The sequence below is a fragment of the Staurois parvus genome, unplaced genomic scaffold (genome assembly GCF_062004578.1).
Source record: "Staurois parvus isolate SC_StPar_1 unplaced genomic scaffold, SC_StPar_1.0 ptg000059l, whole genome shotgun sequence".
Taxonomy (NCBI): domain Eukaryota; kingdom Metazoa; phylum Chordata; class Amphibia; order Anura; family Ranidae; genus Staurois; species Staurois parvus.
Window position 1 is genome coordinate 5844165 of NW_028317855.1, and position 25450 is coordinate 5869614.

The window sequence follows — 25450 nt, forward strand, 5'->3', positions numbered from 1 at the left end:
TGAGGGCATGTGACATTTGGCCTGCATGCTCAGATATGGATTTGATGTGGATTCATGGGGGAGTTTTTCTTTTTCTGTGTCGGTACCCCCCTTTTATCTAGGATAGAAAAAGAGATTCCCTGGCCATTTATTTACAAACAGAAGTAAAGTTGCTGAAACTGTCAATTGCCAGCAGTTTAAACAGTATGTTTTTTTAATTTTGTAAATGTCAGTTTTGTTGCTGTAGGTTGTATACATCATACAGATGCACCACTTCACAGTCATGTTAGGAGCATTCCCCAGACATGTCGATTAAAGAAATGCATGTTTAACCACTGTAGCCCTCCAGAAGATTTACCCCCCCCCCCTTCCTGACCAGGCGCTGCGTTACGTTAACTGACAATTACGTGGTCATGCAACGCTGTACATATATTTATGTCCTTTTTTCCCAAAAATAGAGCTTTTTTTAGGTAGTATTTGATCCCCTGTGCATTTTTGTTTTTTGCGCTATAAAAAAAAGCGACAATTTTGAAAAAAAAACAAAACAATATTTTTGAGTTGTTGCTATAAAACATCCAGTAAAAAAAAATTTAAAAAATAAAATGTCTACATAAATTTAGGGCAAAATGTATTCTGCTACAAGCCTTTGCTAAAAAAAAAAAAAAAAAAAAAAAAAAGACACAGCAGCAAGTCCTTGCTAGCAGGAAAAGGACCTGTGTGTTGTTCACACACAGGTCTCTCCCCTGTCAGTTTTATTAGCGTTCGCCGGGTGCTAGTGGGGAATCTCTGGCCGGGACCTGGTGATTGACATCCGTAGCCGCCAATGGCGGAGTGGGTAGGGCGGCGTGCCACTTACCTGGAAATGCAAATCATATATATATACGTGATTTTGTGCAGCCGTGCTGTCTTGCCGTCCAGTAGCAGTAGTTCTACTATGGGGCAGCGGGGAAGCAGTTAATCATTCACTGTAAGCATTATTACCACTTGCTGCACAAGCCAATCCCGACACTTCTCACATACATGCAAAAATCTGCATTTTGTAACTAAATAACTCCCAAACATTATATATGTTCTCAAAGCAAAGGCCTTGGAGAAAAAATGATGGTTGTTGCAATACTTTTATGTCATACAATATTTGCACAGTAGTTTATCAAATCAAATTATTTGGGAAGAAATACACTTTAATGCATTTTAGTGCACACAAACACAGTATAATACCCATTTTTTTTTTTTTAGTAAAAGATTGTTATGCCCAGTAAATAGATATTTAACATGTAACACTTTAATATGAGGCACACCTGTGGAATGGTGACAAACTATTGTACCTAAAAATTTCCATAGGTGATGTTTTTTAAGAGCCTTTACAAGTTACCAGTTTAGAGTTACACAGGAGGTCTGGTGCTGGAATTATTGCTCTCACTCTGATGTTCACAGCAATACATCACATGTGTGGACTGATCACTGTTTACATATGCATGTGGGGCCTATGTATGTGCTTGTATTTTCATGTGGGGATGGGGGCACTTTAACATTTTTTTCATTCAAAATTATTTTTTGACATGGTCTCTTTAAAAAACAAAATTGTCAACTTTATTGCTATCCCAAGGAATGAACAACATCTGTTATGATAACATGGGCAGTGACAGGTACTTTTTAACCACTTGCTTACTGGGCACTTACGCCTCCTTTGTGCCCAAGCCATTTTTCAGCTTTCAGTGCTGTCGCACTTTGAATGACAACTGCGCGGTCATGCAACACTGTACCCATATGAATTGTTTAGCATGTTTTTGAGACAGATAAAACTTTATTTTGATGGTATTCACCACTGGGATTTTTATTTTCTTGCTATATAAATAAAAAAGTCAAAACATTTTGAAAAAAGTGTTTTTCTTATAGAATTTTGCAAACAAATCTTTTTTCATAAATCTTGGCCTAAGATCCCTTCAGATGAAGTCCAGAAGTGACGAAACGCGTTAGATATGTGACATCAAGACGCACGCACGCTAGCCGGAAGTGTCGCCGTGGCCATTTTGTTGGTTGTTTACACATGGTTTTCAGCCAAATGTTTGCAGAACCATTACAGAGCCATTGAGAAAGCTATGATGTGAGCTGGAAGTTCCTATTTTAAATGTAAGTTATGAATAAAGTTGTCCCTACGTTTTTGAGATCTGTCTTAGAATCTTTTTACTTTCATGAGGACTTTGGAGGAGTACCCCTGAAGCGAAGGAATGGGAAGAATCTGATTTCATAATATAGCCTACGCATATGAATACTCCCAGAGGGTAATAGTATTTAGTATCACTGTTGGCTGGATCACAGAGTGCACACAATATTTGGAGTGATCACAAGGTGTTCACGTTTTGGTTTATATATATATTTATATATTATATGTATATATTTAATTTTTTTTGTTTTTTTTTGCACATTTAAAGAGTGGTTTGTTTTTTGCACGGATTGGAGTGTTTTGTATATGTTTAAAGCTAATGCACTATAGATTATTTCTTTTTCCTGAGGTTTTCGTGGAATAATTAGGATTATATTCCTTCTTACTGGATTGAAGTGGAAAAACTGGATTTTGGGTTTTATTGGACACATCTGAAACTTTTTATTGGACATATTTGAGACTGAAATTGAATTGGACACTTTATGGTTTATTTGATTTATTTGATTTAATTTTCATATGGTTTTTGGGAAACTTATATGGTATATCACAAAAAGGTATATGTATTACATCAGGAAATACTGTGAGAGCTGTGATTGGTCACAGCTTGTCACATGGTAACAGCTTGTAAACAGCAAACCAAAACCAGAAGTGACAAAACCCTCATCGCTACAGGTTTCATACACCATCGAGATTTCTGGGCAAACGGAAGTTCCTCCTTTCTAAATGGCGTGCTACTCAACTGGAGTGGGAGAGCCAGGAAAGCAGGGGTGGCAGAAGGAGGGGGGATTACCTTTTGCCACCTGTAAGAGGGATCCAGCAGCTGTGTAGCTGCTTGGATCACTTTTACATTAAAGTAATGTAAACCTCAGAGATGAAATATGAATAAAGCATATCCCTCTATAGTGTGTAGATGTTTTTATTCAGAGCACTAAATGTAATTTCTGTCTGCTGCCCCATTCCTCTGCTATTTGCATGAGTCGCTTCTGATAGATGTTCCTGACACCAAGAGAAAAAAGGTGATGGGACAGACCTCCAGCAGATTGACAGCTTCAGCTCTGTTTCTGTGAGCTGTGTGAAGGGGGGGGGTGTGCCTCCCATCCAATCAGCTCTCAGAGCTCTCTACCATGTGTAATTACAGCTCTCCTCCCCCTTAGAGAAGAGAAGAATGCAACAAAGAGGTATATGAGGATTTATTTCATCACTGTATTCACTTGAGGCCAGTCACTTCACTGGGTATATGTAAGGGTTTATAACCATATGGAAGAGCATTGCTGGCTCTAAATAAACATACCATGGTCATGACTGCAGCAGCAGCCTTGACTCTGGTAGAACCACTGAAACCCAAGGCTGTATGGGTTTGTCAATTAAGGGAAGTGGTTAAATCACTACTCCCAACCGAATAGAATTGAAAAACTTCTTTTTTTTTGCTTTTTCACATGTTTATTAGGGTAGTGCAGGCTCCCATTTAATTTATTCTGTCATAGAAAATGTCCTGAACTGATTTTTAACATTCTACTTCTGTTGACTTTAATGGGGTTTGTTTTCTACACTCAAATTTTCACTGAACCTGTCATCCACTGAACCCAGGTAAGTTTTTGGCTTGTCCCTAATGACTAATTATTACTAGCTATACCATGACCTGGATAAATGTCTACATAGCAGGGGCGGACTAACCATTTGGAAACTCGGGCACTGCCAGAGAGCCTGGGGTCAGTAGGGGGCCCCATGAGATGCCCCTGGTACCTTTTTTTTTTTTTTTTTTTTTTATAGGCTTTTTTGAGTTTGGGCAAGGACACAGGGGCCCCATGATCCCCTATTGCCTGGGGGCCCCATGAGTTGTCAGTCTGCCCCTGCTTCATAGGCATAAAAGCAAAGGGACAGTTAGGAGGTTCAATAGTGTGTACTTTTTTTCTTTGAAGGAAATACTATCAGTTATAACTATTTTTTTTTTTTATTTAAAACTACTGAAATATGACTAAATTAACATGTTTATTATTATTTCTGCAATGGGTTACTCAACACTAACCTCCATTACCCTAGACAAATATAGCCAGCTCACATTTGAGTTACAATCCTGTTTGGCTAATTAACATTTTAGGTCAAAATTTTAAGACAGATGCATAAATAGCATGGCAAGTAATAAAGTTGCAGTCACATTAGATGATACCACTAGGCTACTGTTTATCCCACGTCATTCTAAAATTATTTGTGGAATTTGCGTGTTGGCCTGTGAGTGGAGAGACTTCCAATTGTCCTTGCTTGCCTAGGAGTCAAGCAAAGCCATCCTACGGACAGGTATATTTGGTGAAGCCATATATTTGTGCAGGATTGTGGGATTTGTCAGATAGGACCTGGTCCAACCTTTTGGGAGTATGAATAGCTGTAACCTTTAAACGTTACTTGTTTCAATAATGGGTAAGGCAATGGTTGTGGAGCACTTACTCAGGATTTGGAAACCTGTAAATCTCTGGAAAGCTCTGAAGCTGCGATAATCTATAAAATAAACAGAAAATAAAAATTAATTTCTGACTTTGTATCACTGTTAGAACTAAGAAAAAATGTCAAGGTTACTTTAAAGCAGAGTTCCCCGTCACCTCCCAACAAAAAAAAAATTAAAAGTCAGCGGCTACAAATACTGTAGCCGCTGACTTTTAATAGTAGAGCACTTGTCCAGGGATCCAGCGGTGTCCTCACCCCGAGGTGATTCTTCAATTGGCTGTCAGGTGCTGGTGCTGCCATCTTGACCAAGCAAAACCAGCAGCAAAGTTTTCTACTGCACATACATGAAGTGTGCTGCACTTGCAATTGGACCTTGGAAGTCCCAGAGGGCTGCTGCGGCAAGTGCCAAATTCCTGGCTCAGTTTGCCGAGGCAGCAGAAGTGCCCTGTATCTGTCAAAACCAAGTACCCGCTCCACCCTAAAAGGTGTCAAATGTGGCGGGGGGAGGCAGAAAAGTGAAGCTGCCACTTTTGAGTGGAATTCCACTTTAAGAAGCAGAAGAAAGGAGATAACATGGTCACTTAGCCTTTACCAAGAAATCATGAGGCAGTGTCATTATGCACAGTTAGGAGACCGTCACCCAATAACAACAGGAAGTGCCTGAACAAGAACCTTCATTTCAGGAAAACCCAGTTATGATAATAAAAGCTGCATATTTGATAGCATCATTTGAATTTACATTGAATTGACATGCTAAAGCTCATACAGTATCTAGCTTTAGTGACTGAGTTTAGATGTACAGTATTGTGTCTTATTCAGTTACGATTGTCTAGCTATAAGCATACATATTGCAAGCAACACTTTTTCGCAGCATGATGCAAAAAGTAGCAAAAATGTAATCTTGTATTTAGCAGAATTCCAGTGTTACAAACACCTAGTGGGAGAGCGCTGCTTAGGGAGATAACTCATAGTTCGATGCAGTAACAGATGCAGCTGGGAGGTGCCGACAGCGTCTGTTTAGAGGGTGATGTGTGGCCTGGCTGGTTCAGTCCCAAGATGGGAGGCTTCTATCAGGTTAGCACACCCCTAGCCGTTCCCTCTTCATCAGGAACCTATTCCTACTACCAGGGGCGGACTGACAACTCATGGGGCCCCCGGGCAATAGGGGATCATGGGGCCCCTGTGTCCTTGCCCAAACTCAAAAAAGCCTATGAAAAAGGTATCAGGGACATCTCATGGGACCCCCTCTGGCAGTGCGTGAGTTTCCAAATGGTCAGTCCGCCCCTACCTACTACTAATTACTGTCCCTAACAGGTGGGGGGTCTCTCTCCCTACACTAACCACTCACACAAAGTGCTCCAAAACCTAGGGACAAGGACTTAAATTCAACCTGCTGACTCAAGATGGCTGCAGCATAGCCAGCTGAAACGCTGCTCCATTGACCCAGGAAACCATAGAGAAAACATGTTCCCTTGGACTTCCATTCCAGGCTGTGGTACCACGCGGGTCGAGGGCCACCTACAGTGGAGAAAACAGACTGCAGTTGCCTACATTCCCCTCCTCTTTAACAGATACTGTCTTCAGTATCGCAACACAATAAAATGTCAACAGTAGTGTGATAAAAGGTAAGGCAGAACTAGTAAACAACATTATCAGAGAATCTTACAGGTAGTTGCCCACTATTAGGCTGCACTGGGCGGTGGATGGCTGGGCTTTCATCAGAGTCACTTGGCAACGGTTCATCTTCAGGTGGTGACTCGGGGGCCATAGGTAGCATAGGGTCATCATATTGTCACCTGAGCCCTAAGTAAGATTTACTTCCTGAACAGCACTATTCGCGGCATTGGAAGCGGTATCCTGTTCCATTGATCTTTCAGCTTCAGAGCCCTCGGGCTCAGACCCTCTGGGGACTGTAAACTCCAGTTCAAGGGGTGGCAGGAACAATACCAGGGGTGCCTTTTGCACTGGTGGAGGTCAGCAGGGTTGAGAGCTTTTAGGACCTCAGAAGACTTCTCGGAGCACTCTCCACCCAGTACACAAGTCCTCCAACATATTTCAATGCAATCATCTCTTGACAGGGTTGGGCCCCTCAGGGACATAGACAGAGTATGCGGGAAAGATTACACCATCACCCAGTTTGGGGTGCGTTCCCAGTTAGGCTCCAGCTTACTACTTGTGTTCTTCACTAACTCCTTTTTTATAGATGTTTCAAATGGTCCTCAAATGTCTTGGAGAAGATGATATTGTCAAGATAGATTAGCTCAGTCTCAAAGCTGAAGTCTCCTGGACATCTTTCCATTAAACGCTGGAAGGTACTGAAGGCATTTCTGAGGCCAAAGGGCATTCATTTAGTCCAAGAGACATGATTAAAACAGTTTTCTCTTGGTGCTGCTCCCACACTGGGACCTGCCAGTAGTTACTGGCCAGGTCTAGGGTGGAGTAGATCTTTGCTTGTCCCAGTGCCATCAGGGATTCTACTACCCAAGGCACAGGGTAGGCCCATGGGTGCAGGCATTGAGTTTACTATAGTCCGCACAGAACTGCAGGCCCCTGTCTTTCTTGCGCACAGGACAACAGGGGCGGCCCAAGGACTGCGACTGCATCTCTCCACCTTGCAGTATGTTATGGAACAAATCTTTGACCTCTTGACACAACGCTAGGGGAATGTGCCTCTGAAATGCTGTGGTTGGGGACTGCTTTTTAAGTCAGCAAGGATGACATGTCTAGGTAGTGCTATGGGCGTATCTCCCAGGTTGATGAAGTTTTGGTTGCAGCCTAGTTAAGAAGTTAGTCAGTTGATGATGCCTCCAGTCTGTAAGTGGGAAGGTCCCATTATAAGATTGTATGACATGTAAAGGAGTACAATGAGGGGCAAATTTGGCAGAGGAAAAATCTCCATCTGCTCCCCAGGAGCGGAAAAATCCAAGATCCTCTCCCGGTGGGAACCAGGGGTAACCCCCCAGGGGTGCTAGTGGGGACGTCCCAGGAGCATATAAACCATTCCCATTCAGTCTATCCCAGACCGTCAGTCTGGTCCAAGTCAGGGCAGACATCCAGTCAGAGAGTCCTCTGGAAGCAGTTGGAATTCATGGGGCACCCACCAAATTTCTCTTCGCCATTGATTTCTCCAACAGAACCCACATCTTAGTCGAGGTATCATGGTGCCAATTGCGGATGCATACAAGAGCCATGATTTTATAATATAGACCTACCCTGCCATCCATCTTATGTCTTTGTAAGATGTCATATGCCAACCTGGGGTGTTTATAATGCCAGATAAAGGTTAGGAATGCCCTAAGTAGCTGTTTGATGATGAAGATCTGAGGCAACGTAATGGGCATTGTATGTATAAAGTATATAATCCTCGGCAGGATTGTCATTTTTAGACACTCACGCTCCCAAACCAGGTCAACTAATGGACTCTCCATTGTTGCAGATCCTTAAGTTCACCAGCCAGCAGTGAGACATAATTAAGGTCATAGAGGAGTTTGGGGCTGGGAGATATATGGGTCACCAGGTATGGTAAAGAGCCCCTCCACCACCCAAAGGGAAAAGACTGATGCAAAGATTAAACCAGCAGGGGGGAACATGGATTGGTAGTAGCTTGAAGTTTGATAATAGACCAAACTGTTTGAAGTTTCATCATAACTACTGGAAGAGAAGTATGGGGCTTAGACAGGTAAAAAGCATATGCTGATAGTTTATGTTCCGTGGACCCAATATGGATCCCAGCGATATCCGGTTGACTCCAGACTTTCCATAGAAAGGGCTCTACGACTAGGGTAAATAGCAAGGAAGATAGTGGGCAGCCTTGCCTAGTCTCATTGTGGATCTTAAATCGATCAGATAGCGTACCATTCACCTTCACGCATATAGGGCTAAAATGCAGCCCATCATCCATCTGAGACCTAACTCTTGAAGTAGATCCACCATATAGGTCCAGTTCACATGATCAAAGGCCTTCTTGGCGTCTATCAAGAGCACAATGCAAGGTGTGCGAGCAGGACCATTCTGGGCCCAAAGCAATATATGTAAAGCCCGGATAGTATTGTCCCTAGCTTCACAGTCCACCATAAAACCAGTCTGATTTAGATGGACTAAGTCCACAACATTGTCTTGAAAGTGAACTGCCAAAATCTTGGCAAAAAATTTAGTATCAGAATTCAGAAGTCAAATTGGCCTATATTTGACACAATACTGAGGGTTTTTGCCCAACTTTGGCAGAATTGTTATGAGCTTGGAGATCCTCCAGGGGCAGTGGATTGTTAGAGTTATAGAGTTGAAATAACTACAAAGAGGGTCGGCCAGGATAGAAAAAACACTTGTAATACTGAATTGTGAAGCCATCTGGCCCAGGGCTTTTGCCCTGTAGAAGAGCAGCAACAGCTTTTCCTAATCCTGAGTGGTGATTGGGCATTCTAGCTTCTCAATAATTTAAGAGAAAGTGGGAAAAGTGGAGTCCTGTAAATAGGCCTGTACACTATCAAAAAGAGTTATGTCATCCACAGTAGGGGGGTTGGGCGGGAGGTTGTACAGAGAGGCACTGTACTGTCAGGGTATGAACATGGCATAAAGCATGGCCAGATCTAGGGGGGGGTGCTGGGGTGAGCTGCGCCCACCCAGATTGCAGTTGCGCCCCCCCCTTCCCAAAGCCAAAGAATAATCCTGTATTTTTCAGCTCTGGAACACATTTTCCGCTTGCTGCCGAGTCCCGCCCCTGCCCAGTGCTGTCAACTGGTCCTTGATGTACAGGGAAAGTTACTCTGAGTACCCTGATTTAAGGGAGATTGCTTTGAAGACCCTGATGTATGGAAGAGGGCTCTGAGGGACCCTGATGTATGGAGGGGGGCTCTGGGGACCCTGATGTAAAAAGAAGGGGCACTAGGGACCCTGATGTTAGAAGGGGGTGGCTCTGGGGACCCTGATGTAAGGAGGGTCTGGGAACATAAATGTAAGAAAGGGGTGGCTCTGGGGACCCTGATGTAAAAGGAGGGCCTCTGGGGACCCTGATGTTAGGGGGTGGCTCTGGGGACCCTGATGTAAGGAGGGTGCCTATGGGGAACCAGATGTAAGGAGGGGGGCTCTGGGGACCCTAATTTAAAGAGGACTCTGGGGATCCTGATTTGAAGGGGACTCTGGGGACCCTGATTTGAAGAAGGGGACTCTGGGAACCCTGATGTAAGACGGGCAGTCCCTGATGTAAGGGCAAAGTTGCTCAGGGGACCTTGTTGTAAGGGTTGGTAGCTCTGAGGATCTTGATGTAAGGAGAAGGGAGGGTTCTGGAAACCTGATGCAAATAGGGAAACTCTGGGAATCCTCCTTTAATCTGAATCTAGAGACCCTTAAGTAAAGAGGGGATGCTCTAGGGACCCTGATGTGAGAGAGGTGGACCCTGATGTTATGGGGGAACTCTGGGGATGCTGATGTGAGAAGGGTGACTCTGAACCCTGACGTTTGGCTCTGGGGACCCAAACGTAAGGGGGATAACTCTGGGGACCCTGATGTATGGAGGGGGACTCTGGGGATCCTGATGTAAGGGGAGTGACTCTGGGTACCATGATGCAAGGTGTGCGGTCCCTAATGTAAGAGGGGTGGTTCTGGAGACCCTGATGTTTGGGAATGGGGAACACTGGGTAGGCTCAGACAGAAAAAGTGATCACTTTTTGTGTGCAGAAAAAACGTGATTGAAACATTTTACATTTTTAAAAATGATCCTATGTTCTGAGGTTTATGTGTGTCTGTGAGAGAGTCACTTGTGACATAGTAGGTAGAAGTATTGTGTGCAATGTATACAGTGACTAGGCTCAGATTCTGTTTAATTGTTCCCCTTAAAATCCCTCCCACTGTTAGGCAAAATCTGTCCTATGCATCACTAACTCCTGACCCCTGAACTCTGCCTCACCTAGTACTGACCTCTGATCTTTGCCTCACTTATTACTGGCCCCTGTTCTCTTCCCTGCTGATCCTGTACACTGCCCTACAAGCGAATGGTCTCTGTACACTGCAATGCAAGCTGCTGATCCTATCCTCTGCCCTACAGACCTCCTATACACTGCTGACCTCTCATCCTCTACCCCCCTGACACTTTTTCCTGCACCCCACATCAGACAGGCTAGATCCGGCCCTGGAGTAAAGCCTGCTGTTTCTTCAGTTGTCTAGCTAGAAGGAGGCCACATTTGTTTCCCTTGGCCTAGAGGAGTTTTTGGACCCGGACCACCCACAGTTCCTAGAAATATGTTCATACCGGCTGCACTGCCAGCATTTGCAGTCTTCTTCAGAGTCCCTGTGTTCTCACCCCTCTGGGGTTGGGGAGAGTCCTTTTTGGAAGAGGCTCTGTCTTGCTTTAGATCAGCTACATCTTGAGCCAATTCCCTCAGTGCAGGTGCCATGACCTCCTTCTTGAGGTACACTGGTTCATAACTTTTGGTCACTGCTACAGTTACATTTTCCTCTTATTCTCAGGCAACCACATCCACCACCACCTCACAGAAGGTTGTACTTTAACCTTCTTATGTAATATCCTCCGGACTGGATCATGCTTCAGGCCCATGATGAATTGATCCCTTGGCATGTTATCAGAGTCAGTTACAGTATGTCACCACAGCCACACACGTCACCTCTAGAGGTTCTGCATGGCGACTGTATAATTGATGATACTCTCATCCTCCTGTTGTCTCTTGTTGAAAAACCTCTGCCTCTGCTCTGGCAGCAGTATTTTCTTCCCAAAGAGACCCTCAAAATGTGAAACAATCTGTTCCACAATGGCCCGTTTCTCCCTTTTTGTAGCAACATCACCACCTCTTGGGCTTCCTCGTATGAAATAAAGTTTAAATTCTTGGACTCTATAGGCACGTACACTTCAAAACACATATTTTAAAAAAACTCCATTATCTTTATTACAATTAGAAAAAAGAACAGCAGTCTATAAAAACATTTTTCACATAAGTTACATATTTAGAAGTATGGCACCCTAAAAATTTTAAATTGGTTACCCCCTAAAATAGATAATGCCAGTAAGGTACCTAGAGATCACAATGGTTGTGATTATCTTGTGTGGCTGTATATGTTTTCTGTCCAAATGGGGTTTTTTTTTTTCAGTTTCTATTGTGGTTTGCTCTACATGTTTCGTGACAAGATATTGCTTCCTTAGGAGCTAAATTGGTGCATGTAGACAAATAGATAACACATAATTTTACCATACATATATCCTCTGCAAATAGGCAACATACTGTATCTCAAAAACAATCACTTGTACTTACAATGTACAGTATCCATACAATTTATATAACTCCAGGCGAAAGATGTGCTGGATCTGATGTCTAAGCAGACAGCATCACTTAGCACCAAAGTAGAGTACCATAAATAAAAAAATAAATATTGAGATGTGTATTTAGATCCCAACCAAAACACACAAATCTGTGCACTTTCAATGGTGGATCGATAAAGCCATACATGTCAAAACCAACAGGGAAGGACCAACAACGAATGGTAGGATGGTAAACAGGATTTAAAAACATGAGCAGCAAGATAGTAATTAGTTGCTGTACTAATAAACTAAATGGTATACTATACTCAATGATGATACTTATGGGATAATTACCTGATTGATGGTACACAAGATACAATAAATATTGGCATCTTAGCCCTTAATGTTAAATTCTTATACTTGTCCAATCCCTTCTTGGGGCAATATATCAATACGCTGAGTTAACCTCCAGAGTGATGCCTCTAATTGCTACCACAGTGAGGGCCAATGCTAAAAGATAACAAACAGAATACCAAGAGTGAACATCCAATCTTAAAGGACAATGGTGTCCATACAACATACTGTACATCTTGCATGTGTCAATACTAGGTTCAAGTGCCGTAAATACCTGCCTACTAAGGCGTTGGAGTCTGGGTGTCCGCTGCTGCCTCCAATAGTTGAATGCCTGAGTGATGACTCTGTGATTGCCTTAATATCCCCAACTCGAGGCACGCACGCCAGTGAGGAACAGCATGTGACGTCACCCAGCCTGGCTGGAAGGTAGTGCGCAAGTGTCGAAACTGGCATGCACAGAGGCGTCCAGAGCCCCAAGAGGCCATAGCCAATCTGGTCGAGGAGCCAACATGTTGCCATGTGGAGCATGCACAGACAGAGATGAGGGGAAGATGGAAAATCCCTAGTCTCCATGCATTGCCGCAGCACGGCCCTTCAATGACACACGCATCTTAGAGGGGAAATGTGCATGCCAGACAACCGGCCAGGTGGCATCAACATTTATGGCCGCATGTTTAGACATGAAACAATTCAAAAGGGCCACGCCTTGGGCATCCTTCTCTAAGGCATTAATAGCCAGCTCCACCACTAGCCTGACCAGGACCTGGTACAGTCGTGTAATACTCTCCAGCTTCTCCTCCTATTCTGCCAATGTTAAAGCCAATAAACTTGGGTATCAAAGCTAGGGCTGACCCAAGTGGAGCCATGCTGGAGCCCAGTCCTCTTTCCACACCCACTGCAAGGGAAATATCCTGCTGATTGCTGCCAAGGGTGCGGAGGTGCAGCGTGGTGTGGGCAGTAAATACACAGAATTTTGGTTGTAGCAAAACTTGAATCTTGTATTCAGCAGAATGCCAACATTACAAACACCTTAGCAGGAGAGAACTGCTTAGGCAAATAACTCACAATTCAATGTAGTCACAAATGCAGACATTTTTTCAAGTGATGGGGAAATGGCATATTTCCTTATTATTGGCTATCAATTACAGTATCTAAGAATTAATTATAAGTCTGGTTTCCTTAGCTGACTTCATACTGTAGGAATGTCATTACAAACTGACCAAATCACCAAGCCCTAGCCCCTTCAGGAATGTGTGCTACCTTCTTTAACCACTCGACCTCTGGAAGGTTTTACCATTTTCATGACCAGGGCTTTTTTTGTATTCAGCAATCTGATACCTTAACTAGCAATTGCTCAGTCGTGCAACACTGTGCCTAATGAAAATTTTATCATTATGTTTACACAAATAGGGATTTCTTATCGTTGTATTTAGTCACCACTGGGTTTATTATTTTTTTGCTATATACAGGTGAAACTCAAAAAATTAGAATATCATGAAAAAGTTCATTTATTTCAGTAATGCAACTTAAAAGGTGAAACTAATATATGAGATAGACTCATTACTTGCATAGCAAGATATTTCAAGCTGTGATTTGTCATAATTGTGATGATTATGGCTTACAGCTCATGAAAACCCCAAATCCACAATCTCAGAAAATTAGAATATTACATGAAATCATGCATTAAGCATGCATATGTACTCAGTACTTGGTTTGGGCCCCTTTTGCAGCAATTACTGCCTCAATGCGGCATGGCATGGAAGCTATCAGCCTGTGGCACTGCTGACGTGTTATGGAAGACCAGGATGCTTCAATAGTGGCCTTCAGCTCTTCTGCATTGTTCGGTCTCATGTCTCTCATCTTTCTCTTGGCAATGCCCCATAGATTCTCTATGGGGTTCAGGTCAGGCGAGTTTGCTGGCCAATCAAGCACAGTAATCCCACGGTCATTGAACCAGGTGTTGGTGCTTTTGGTAGTGTGTGCAGGTGCCAAGTCCTGCTGGAAAATGAAGTCAGCATCCCCATAAAGCTCATCTGTGGAAGGAAACATGAAGTGCTCCAAAATCTCCTGGTAGACGGCTGCGTTGACCCTGGACTTAATGAAGCACAGTGGACCAACACCAGCAAATGACATGGCTCCCCAAACACAGACTGTGGAAACTTCACACTGGACTTCAAGCATCTTGCAGTGTGTGCCTCTCTATTCTTCCTCCATACTCTGGGTCCTTGGTTTCCAAATGAGATGCAAAAGTTGCTCTCATCAGAAAAGAGGACTTTGGACCACTGAGCAACAGACCAGGTCTGTTTTTCTTTAGCCTAGGTAAGACGCTTCTGACATTGTTTCTTGTTCAGGAGTGGCTTGACAAGAGCAATACGACATTTGAAGCCCATGTCCAGGATTTGTCTGTGTGTGGTGGCTCTTGATGCACTGACTCCAGCCTCAGTCCACTCCTTGTGAAAGTCCCCAACACTTTTGAATGGCCTTTTCCTGACAATCCTCTCCAGGCTGCTGTCATCCCTGCTGCTTGTGCACCTTTTTCTTCCACACTTTTCCCTTCCACATAACTTTCTATTAATGTGCTTTGAAACAGCACTTTGGGAACATCCAACGTCTTTTGCAATTACCTTTGAGGCTTTCCCTCCTTATGGAGGGTGTCAATTATGGTTTTCTGCACAACTGTCAGGTCAGCAGTCTTCCCCATGATTGTGATTCCTACTGAACCAAACTGAGAGACCATTTAAAGGCTCAGGAACCCTTTGCAGGTGTTATGGCTTAATTAGCTGATTAGAGTGGGACACTTTGAGCCGAGAATATTGCACCTTTTCACAATATTCTCATTTTCTGAGATTGTGGATTTGAGGTTTTCATGTTTGAACTATCTTGCTTTGCATGTAATGAGTCTATCTCATATACTAGTTTCACCTTTTAAGTTGCATTACTGAAATAAATGATATTTTGCACTATATTCTAATTTTTCGAGTTTCACCTGTAGGCATGGGGTCACCCACCGTGGCTCTCCAGCTAACTAGGCTTCAGGGTCTTCTGGGTCTCTGTGGTGGCGCTGTCCGCTTCTTTCTCCCACTACTTCTTCCAGGCTTCCTTGCGGAGGTCACGTGGTCACTCCCTGCAGCCTCTACTCCGCTCCTCGAAGACCTGGAGGTCATTCACTTCCACAAAAGGAATAAGCAGTCCTTTTCCTCCAAGGTTGCTTCACCAGAGGCAGCCACACCAGCACCGAACACATGTGATCATAGGGTAAGTTAAGGCGGGGTGATGTTGCTACTCCAGGGTCTCCTTGATATCTCGCAGGCGGGCATACAGAGCTCCTATTTCATGTTCCTTGGTGGCACCATGTTTAGGTCCCTCCCCCTGTGTGGCTACATCAAATTTATCTTACTCCCGAGAAGCTCCACAAAATACACCATATTGGGACACCTGCCTTTACACGCACATGAACTTTAATGGCATCCCAGTCTTAGTCCATAGGGCTCAATATTGAGTTGGCCCACCCAACTCTTCTGGGAAGGCTGTCCACAAGGTTTAGGAGTGTGTCTATGGGAATGTTTGACCATTCTTCCAGAAGCTCATTTGTGAGGTCAGGCACTAATGTCCCAAAGGTGTTTTATCTGGTTGAGGTCAGGACTCTGTGCAGGCCAGTCAAGTTCCTCCACCCCAAACTTGCTCATCCATGTCTTTATGGACTTTGCTTTGTACACTGGTGCACAGTCATGTTGGAACAGGAAGGAGCCATACCCAAACTGTTCCCACAAATTTGGGAGCATGAAATTGTCCAAAATGGCTTGGTATGCTGACGCCTTAAGTGTTCCCTTCACTGAAACTAAGGGGCCAATCCCAACCCCTGAAAAACAACCCCATACCATAATGCCCCTCCACCAAACTTTACACTTGGCACAATGCAGTCAGGCAAGTACTGTTCTCCTAGCATTGCCAGATTGCCGATTGCCGATTGCCAGACATAGAAGCATGATTCATCACTCCGGAGAACATGTCCCCACTGCTCTAGAGTCCAGTGGCGGTGTGCTTAACACCACTGCATCCGATGCTTTGCATTGCACTTGGTGATGTAAGGCTTGGATGCAGCTGTTTGACCATGGAAACCCATACCATTAAGCTCTCTATGCACTGTTGTGCTAATCTGAAGGCCACACAAAGTTTGGAGGTCTTTAGCTACTGACTTTGCAGATAGTTGGCGAGTTCTCCGCATTGTGCGGTTCAACTTGGGCTAACCTTGCTCTGTCATTTTACGTGGCCTATCACTTTGTGGCTGAGTTGCTGTTGTTCCCAGTTGCTTCCATTTTCTTATAATACCACTATCAGTTGACTGTGGAATATTTAGTAGCAAAAAAATTTCATGTATGGACTTATTGCCCAGGTGGCAACCTATCACGATACCATGCTTGAACTCACTGAGCTTCTGAGAGCCACCCATTCTTTCACAAATGTTTGTAGAAGCAGTCTGCATGCCTAGGTGCTTGATTTTATACACCTGTGGCAATGGAGGTGATTGGAACCCCTGAATCCAATGATCAGTTGTTTTTGTTTGTTTTTTTAACACTGTAATTGTTGTTGTTACAGTGATTATCACTGTAACAGCAAACATTTGAACTGTCAAGAATGGATTTCATTCATAACAGCTGTGCTTATTGACATGCTGTTATTGGCTACAGCTAATCACATGGTACACTGTGCTGTGATTGGCCCAGATACTACGTGGTAGCTGTGGGTCAATCACAGCATCACTGTAGGAATTCATTCATAGCAGCTTTTGTTGAAGTTGAGACCATGTGGTCACATAGCGATTACATGATCCCCCGCCCACTCAATGCAGGAGCTAAGCACCAGTTTGCATGCGGCAGGCAACATATATTTATAGTATTAGCAAAAAAAAATTAATTAAAACTATGAGAATTGCAGTGAATCGCTGTGGATAGCGGTGAATCGGAGGAGAAATTCTGACAATGCGATTAGCTCAGCTTCCAATGAGAAACAGCCAATCACAGCTTGTGACTTCACACCAACTGTCACTTTTGAGGCCTACATATTTTGACTGGCAATATGCCAGTTATGTAACACCGTACCCAAATTTTTTAAATATAATTGTATATATAATTATACAGTGCTGTGGTCATTTTAATGGTTAATATTGAAATCCGCAACAAGATGGCCGTGCCACCTGTCCACAGTAAAAAAAACTGTGGGCATGCGGCAAGTGGTTAGAGGGTAATGTTGTTTTCCAGAAGGGTAGGATTGGTTAAACGCTACCAACTACTCCTGTATATACTACAGCCAAAACTTGGAAAAGTTAGTCTCTCAACAGAACTGCAATAAGCATGTGTCTGTCTCTGATCATTTTGCCAACCCCATATAGAAGTCGGCTGCACTCCTTGGCGAAAGGCATCTATAGCTAAGTATTCTTGTTACATTTTCCAATATTATTCCATGTGTCATCTTTATCTGTTATTATTGAATTAAATGATATGTACAGTTTGATTTTACCTACAAGTGTTTGTGTGATCTCTTTGCACATCTCAAAAAACCCGAAAAACGTAAACTATTACGTAATCGTGATAAAACATCAAGTCCAGCCTATTCTAAATTGTGAGATCTGACTAATTGTTTGTATTATTACAATGCTGATGTTATCAAAGAGGTCTAGTTTTGTGGTTCCAACAGTTTTAGATAGTGTTTGGTATGGTGTGTATGTGTATGGTTGCTTCCAGACTATGGTGCTTCCATAGGTTAAATAAGGGTGTGACTACATGTTTAGTAGGGACTGATTTGAATTTACTTAACGTGTAGGTTTTTATTGCATAGGAAGTAGGGGAGAATCTACCTAGCAAAGACACAGATAGCAGGAAAAAAAAGACTGAGCTTCTAACTCTTGTCCAGTTTACTATAAAAAGTACTATTATTAGTGGTAGACTATACAGGTAGTGGGATAGGATCACTTATCAGGTGTTCTAATCCTTCTAACTGCTTAAAAAAAATGTTAGCTGAAGCAATTTGAAGTGGAACTGCACTCGAGAGACATTTGAATATTTTTAATCCTTAGTCTGCTAACATTAGTAAATATATAGGAAAGTACAGTATATTATATTTACTTAGCCTTTTTTTTTACATTTCTTCAGTTACTTCCTGGAGTCCAGACCTAGGCAAATTATATCATACATCCCATGAGTCTTCAGTAGGGAAGGAGGGTTTTTCTCAGCTAAACACACTCTCCTGCCTGCATGCCTGAGCTAGAGGTAGATGGGTTGCAGGAAGTAAATACTACAAATATTATATGCCCTTACTCAAGATGGCCACAAACAGAAATTCTAAGGGGGTGTTTTTCAAAGTGATTTCTCAGAAAAATAAATAATGGAGACATGGATGGATGGGGGTGGGGGTTTCTTTGAATATTAAAAGTGAATGAAATAGTGTTTCTGGTGCTCAGATGCAGTGTAGCTCCGCTTTAAACTATGTATTACAAAATTCTGAGGATATCCATTTTGAATGAAAATTTTCTGTAGTGCCCAAACCCAGAATGAAGCTGAAATTCAAGTTTTTGCAGATTTAAATAGACTATATTACAAACTGACACAACAATGTAACTGCCTAATACATGATTTGTAAGAGGATTCTAAAAATCTTTTCTGCTGTGGAAGGCTTTCTTTTTGTAATTTGGGGGAGTACAGCAATCCAGGGAAGCCAAATTCTTCAATAAAAAATTCTAAAAACCTACTGATACCACAGGCAGCATCTTAACACTTATGGTTTTGATAGTACTCTTGCTATTAGTGGCATACAACATGTGCTTTGATCAGATTCTTGAGGTGAACTAGATCAGACAGATGACTGGAAAATGTCACATGTAGGCAGATATGACATTCTTCTAAAAGTCAAATGCATTTTAGCATACTAACATTCTACCAGCTGCTTAGGAAATATACTACACATACTATTAGACTGAATTCTAGAAATGTAAAGATCCTCAAAAGGAAATCCAAGTTCCAGCAATCACAAACTATATTTTGGTTAAATTAATCAAATAATAACTGATATTATCTCCTCTATTATGTAACATCGGTGTGAAAACATATTTTGCACAAAGCGGTAAACTGCATGTATACAAGTTTTTAGAAATCCAGTAGTATATTTATGGTCTAAGCACCTTCATAGACATCAGTAATTGGTGGATCAAAACTGGTGGGAATGGACACAGGCAGGACTGAATGACCTTTTGGAATTTAACAGAAATCCAAGACTGACAAGATCTGAGGCAAAATCTATTTACTAGTTTTATATAACTCATGTTTGCTCCCTTAAGACAGAGATTGGCATTTGCTGCCTATGAAGAAGATACAGCATGAGTGTGCGTGTTTAAAGGGATGCTGCTTTTCACTAGCTAACCCAATGATCTGCAGTGTATCAAATTTAAAGTAAGTCCATAAATAATGTTCACAAATTGTGACAGCTTTGTATGTGACTAGATCTGCCACATAATTTACACTGTCAGGTCTGACTTACCTATGACTGACCGCAAAGGGCAGTCAGTGTATTAAAAAAACACTAGTAGACTGAATAGTGGCCACCGATCTGCCCACTGCCATGTGCTGTCAATCACAGGCAAGGCAAAACTGATGGGGAACTAATCTCTCAGTTCCTTATCAGGCACCACCCACTGTCAATTTAGCATGGTCTGCATCCTTGGTTGCTAGGATGTTGGGGCCTTTGTCCTAGCAACTAATGATATCAATGTAAAACATATTCCAACATTTAAATAAATCAATGAATATACAACACTCTCCATCTATGCCAACTTAAAACTGGCCTTAATTACTGCCAGTTTGCTTATCTGCAACTCTTGTTAATTCTTTTACAATCTGTTGCAGCCATAGTGACAGATTCTAAAAGTGGCGTTAGGAAGAACTACCTATATCTGGTGCACATGTTGGTACTTTTACAGAAAATGGTGCAAGACTTTCATGAATAAGGCGTAGGCCAAGCTAAAGGTACCATAACACCAGAGAAGGGACGTTACTGCTTTTTTGAATCCCCCATATTGTCTTATTGTCTTTGTACAGGACAAAAACAAGGATCTAAATAAATTAAGACTGGCCATACATTATACAATGTTCTTGCAATTTTCTGTAAAATGTCTTTACAATTTCCTTTTAGATTTACCTTCAACTATGTAGAGCAAGGACCTGCTTAACTGGATACCATTGAAAGTGTTGTTTAGGGCTGACTTCATATTATATAGTGTTTGGTAAATCAAAAGGAAAATTGTACAAGAAAATTGTATAATGTATGGCCAGCCTAAGTTTTAATACTTTTTCTCTAGAAAAGCAGATGAGATGTGAGAGTTGTGTGGGAATGTTTATTCTAGGTTGCTATGTGAAAACTAACATGGTACAACTGCCTAAAGTGGCCACAAACCCTTCTGGCTGGAGGAAAGACCTCCTGGAAGCCAGAGCACTTAACGAGTACCTGCTGTACCATCTAGTTGAGGACCTCTACTAAAGCCAGCCATACATGGGTAGAATTCTGAAAGAATTTTCCTTCGAAAATCCTTTCTAAGAATTTGAATTTCACACCATAAGTGGGCCAAAGCAACAGCTGATTTTCGAGCGATCATCTAATCTGAATGATCGGGCATGTTGGACATTTTTTTAAAAACTAATGAATCAATGATGGGAGAATTGTGTGAGAAATGTAACTGAAAAAGAAATGAGCATATGCTGTGAACTGGAAAGAAGAGAAAAATTCTTGGCCACAAAAACTCTTTTCTGCAGCAATATGAGGTGAAATTAAAGGCTTGGTTGAAAAATCAAATTACAAAACACATGAAATTTCTGATTTTCTAAAGAAAATTCATTCAGAATTCAACCATGTATGGCCTGCATAAGTAAGGAACATGTGTATATTTTTCCTGGTAAAGGGTGACCAGCAGGTTCATGCTGTTGTTACAACACAACCTTGCCTGGCTGAAGATGGTGTGTGGTCAGCCACTTCTCAGCTTCAGCCTGGAGAGCTGACAGAAGCTCTGGCCAAGTGTGGCTCTTGTCCACCAGGCATACCAGCTGCTAAACAGCATTGCAATGTTAAGCCTGGGAGGGTGCATATGCTTGGGTTTTGGGAAAGTGTTGGGGGGGGGGGCAGCTGTCACAGCATGGGACCACCAGCTCCAGTGATATGCTTTGTCATAAGTCCTTTGCAGCCACCAGAAGTTGCAACCCATTGTGCTATAAAGGATATGAAGCATCCCTGCTTATGCCTGCTGGATTGCATGTCTGTGGTCATGTGTACCCTGCTGCTAACAGTGTGGTCAGGTAACTAAGAAGTATTACATCCCATGTGCTTCTGGGTGCAGGGAGAGCCTTCTTGGCAAAATAATAGTGGCTGAGTACCTGCCACTGTGGTGTAAACTCAGAGAAGGGAGCTGATTCAATGAGTTGGAGTGGGAGCAGCTGAAAGCCCAGCAGTTTTTCCAAGCTAGCATTAAAAGCTGAAGTCAAAATAAATTCAGTATATGGAACAAACTAGATATAATTTCTATTCCATTAGCTTTCCATTGGTTAGGGTGAATATAAAGCTACAAACAGGCTCTGAATCTTTGCGGGCAGTCATGGCTGTCACGCAGACTGGACTTCAAACATGTCTGCCTTTGTACATTTGCTTTACATGGTGGATTGATGGGACTAGTAGTTTACACAATAATTACATTATTGCCATTTGACCCTGCTGCCGTCATATAGTGGCACACAGTCCAGCTTGGGATAGAGCCCGCAGTTGTGACCTCATAGCAAGTGGCTTGCTATGGGGGCACACAAAGAAGAAGAGGATGTTTGGGGCTGCTCTGTACAAAGCCATTGCAAAGAACAGGTAAGTATAACATGTTTGTTTTAATTTTAAAAAATACCAGTACAAAACGCTTTAACCAGTGTGCACAAGAATTGGCAGGTGTCAACATATATTGATACTTAAACATTATTTATATTGTAGAATTGGAATTTTCAGAGAAATTTGGCACTACATATTGTATGCTGCACGTTATAGGCTTCTTCAGGCAGAAAGATAATGTTTATCAACAAGGCACTTTTTCAATAGTAAAATAACAAGAGCTTACAGACCACAGAATGTCTGAGCAGCACTTTCCTTGGAGGAGGTATCAGATTACTGACCCTATGATCCAAAAAGTCTTTGCAGTTATCTTACTGCTAGTGAGATAGTTCCAAGAAGTTGGAAGAAGATCCCTGTAAGGGGAAACCTACTCTCTCCCTCCTAGTTAGGTGCTTCTCTCTCCCTCCTAGTTAGGTGCTTCTCTACAGCACTGCTTCTATTTTTTCCCTGACCAGCAGGGCTTTTTGCTTGACCTACCCCCACAGTGCAGACATGCCAAATGATGCAGAACCCGCTATTAAACACTTATTTGTCAATATGGCTGCCCAAATCTCAAAGGATTTCAACATCCAATAGGAGACGCAGACCTTCCCAAGATGGCCCATAATAGGGGACAAATTAATCTCCAATAGCAATCTGACAGCCTGAAGAGATGGCACAGAGCTACCTTGGTTGGTGGATAAACTGCAGCCAAACACCTGCCTTTAGATGGAGTACCAGTTATTAGCAAAAACCTGACAAAGGTTCTAACAATTTATTGATCTAGCCAAAATTAAGAAAAAAAAATTGACTTGGCATACATATTAAATTAACTGGGGGCAAGGGAATTAGAAAAAAGGTTCTGACAGTGTAGGAGAAATGTATATACCCAGATATCTAAATGAGGTGTGTAATCTTTACTGTACCTTTCCTCAAAGGAGGGACAACAAGGTCCAATGACACCAACAATGATTTTTTTCCCTGACAATTAATAAGCTGAAGAAGCATATATAGCCAATGTTTAAAGTTTTTACATTTCAACCAAAAATAACAATGCATCATCAAAATAGCGGGCTATCTTTTCAATTAAAGACTTTCTTGATTCCATCACCTCCTTTTGAGTTTCTTATAATATCTTCAAGCAACTGCAAATTTAATTTGTGACAAAATGGCATTCTCTGTAGTACCTTAATACAGTCTACTTAACCCTAAACTACTTGTGCCTACAGTGTCCCTTTCTGCATGTTCCCACTGCTAATATTTTTCTTTTTCACAGTAATGTTTTATGGATGAAAAATCTGGCAGAAAAGCTGTCAATGCTGGTGAGGTACTATTTTTTTGTTGATTGAGAGAATACTGTGGACAAAGTAGAACATACAGTGGGGCAAAAAAGTATTTAGTCAGCCACCAATTGTGCAAGTTCTCCCACTTAAAAAGATGAGAGAGGCCTGCAATTGGCATCATAGGTAGACCTCAACTATGAGAGACAAAATGAGAAAAAAAATCCAGACAATCACATTGGCTGATTTGGAAAGAATTCTGTCCTGCACTCATTACCTATATCAATGGCACCTGTTTGAACTTGTTATCAGTATAAAAGACACCTGTCCACAACCTCAAACAGTCACACTACCAAACTCCACTATGGTGAAGACCAAAGAGCTGTCGAAGGACACCAGAAACAAAATTGTAGACCTGCACCAGGCTGGGAAGACTGAATCTGCAATAGGCAAGCAGCTTGGTGTGAACAAATCAACTGTGGGAGCAATAATTAGAAAATGGAAGACATACAAGACCACTGATAATCTCCCTCGATCTGGGGCTCCACGTAAGATCTCACCCCGTGGGGCCAAAATGATCACAAGAATGGTGAGCAAAAATCCCAGGACCACACGGGGGGACCTAGTGAATGACCTGCAGAGAGCTGGGACCAACGTAACAAAGGCTACCATCAGTAACACACTACGCTGCCAGGGACTCAGATCCTGCAGTGCCAGGCGTGTCCCCCTGCTTAAGCTAGTACATGTCCGAGCCCGTCTGAAGTTTGCTAGAGAGCATTTGGATGATCCAGAAGAGGATTGGGAGAATGTCATATGGTCAGATGAAACCAAAATAGAACTGTTTGGTAGAAACACAACTCATCGTGTTTGGAGGAGAGAGAATGCTGAGTTGCATCCAAAGAACACCATACCTACTGTGAAGCATGGGGGTGGCAACATCATGCTTTGGGGCTGTTTCTCCGCAAAGGGACCATGACGACTGATCCATGTACAGGACAGAATGAATGGGGCCATGTATCGTGAGATTTTGAGTGCAAACCTCCTTCCATCAGCAAGGGCATTGAAGATGAAACGTGGCTGGGTCTTCCAAAATGACAATGATCCCAAACATACCGCCTGGGCAACGAAGGAGTGGCTTCGTAAGAAGCATTTCAACGTCCTGGAATGGCCTAGCCAGTCTCCAGATCTCAACCCCATAGAAAACCTTTGGAGGAAGTTGAAAGTCCGTGTTGCCCAGCGACAGCCCCAAAACATCACTGCTCTATAGGATATCTGCATGGAGGAATGGGCCAACATACCAGCAACAGTGTGTGCCAACCTTGTGAAGACCTACAGGAAACGTTTGACCTCTGTCATTGCCAACAAAGGATATATAACAAAGTATTGAGATGAACTTTTGAGATTGACCAAATACTTATTTTCCACTATAATTTGCAAATAAATTCTTTCCAAATCAGCCAATGTGATTGTCTGGATTTTTTTTTCTCATTTTGTGTCTCATAGTTGAGGTCTACCTCTAATGCCAATTACAGGCCTCTCTCATCTTTTTAAGTGGGAGAACTTGCACAATTGGTGGCTGACTAAATACTTTTTTGCCCCACTGTATAAGTTACAATTGTAAGGGTCCGTCCAATTCTCAGATTTAAACTGGTAATAAACACAAAAGCAAACCTTTATTATATTGCAGCATACCATTACTTAGATGTGATTGCTGCATTAGTTTCTTTTTTAGGCCTTCTTTCTTCTATTTTCTGATGATGATCTAGCCAGTAAGTCTGTTGTTGTTCAACAGAACAAGCACTCTTGCAGTTCCATGGATGAGACAAACCACTGAATATTGGTAGGGGTGCCTAGAAGGATCAGCTCTTATTTATTTATGCAAAACCTTTATGCCAAAAGGTAAATAAAAAAAATTGTTGTAACTGTTTATAAAGTGTTAGCTGGAGTTTGGTTTCAATATGTTACTATCTACTAGTATGTCTAACACTCCTCTCCCCCAGACTGACAATACTGCTCTCCAAATGTGGCACCTGTGCTACTTCATCCAGAGTGGGGGCACTCTAATACAGGAGGTGTTGCTGGTCAGATCATCAGGTGAAAACA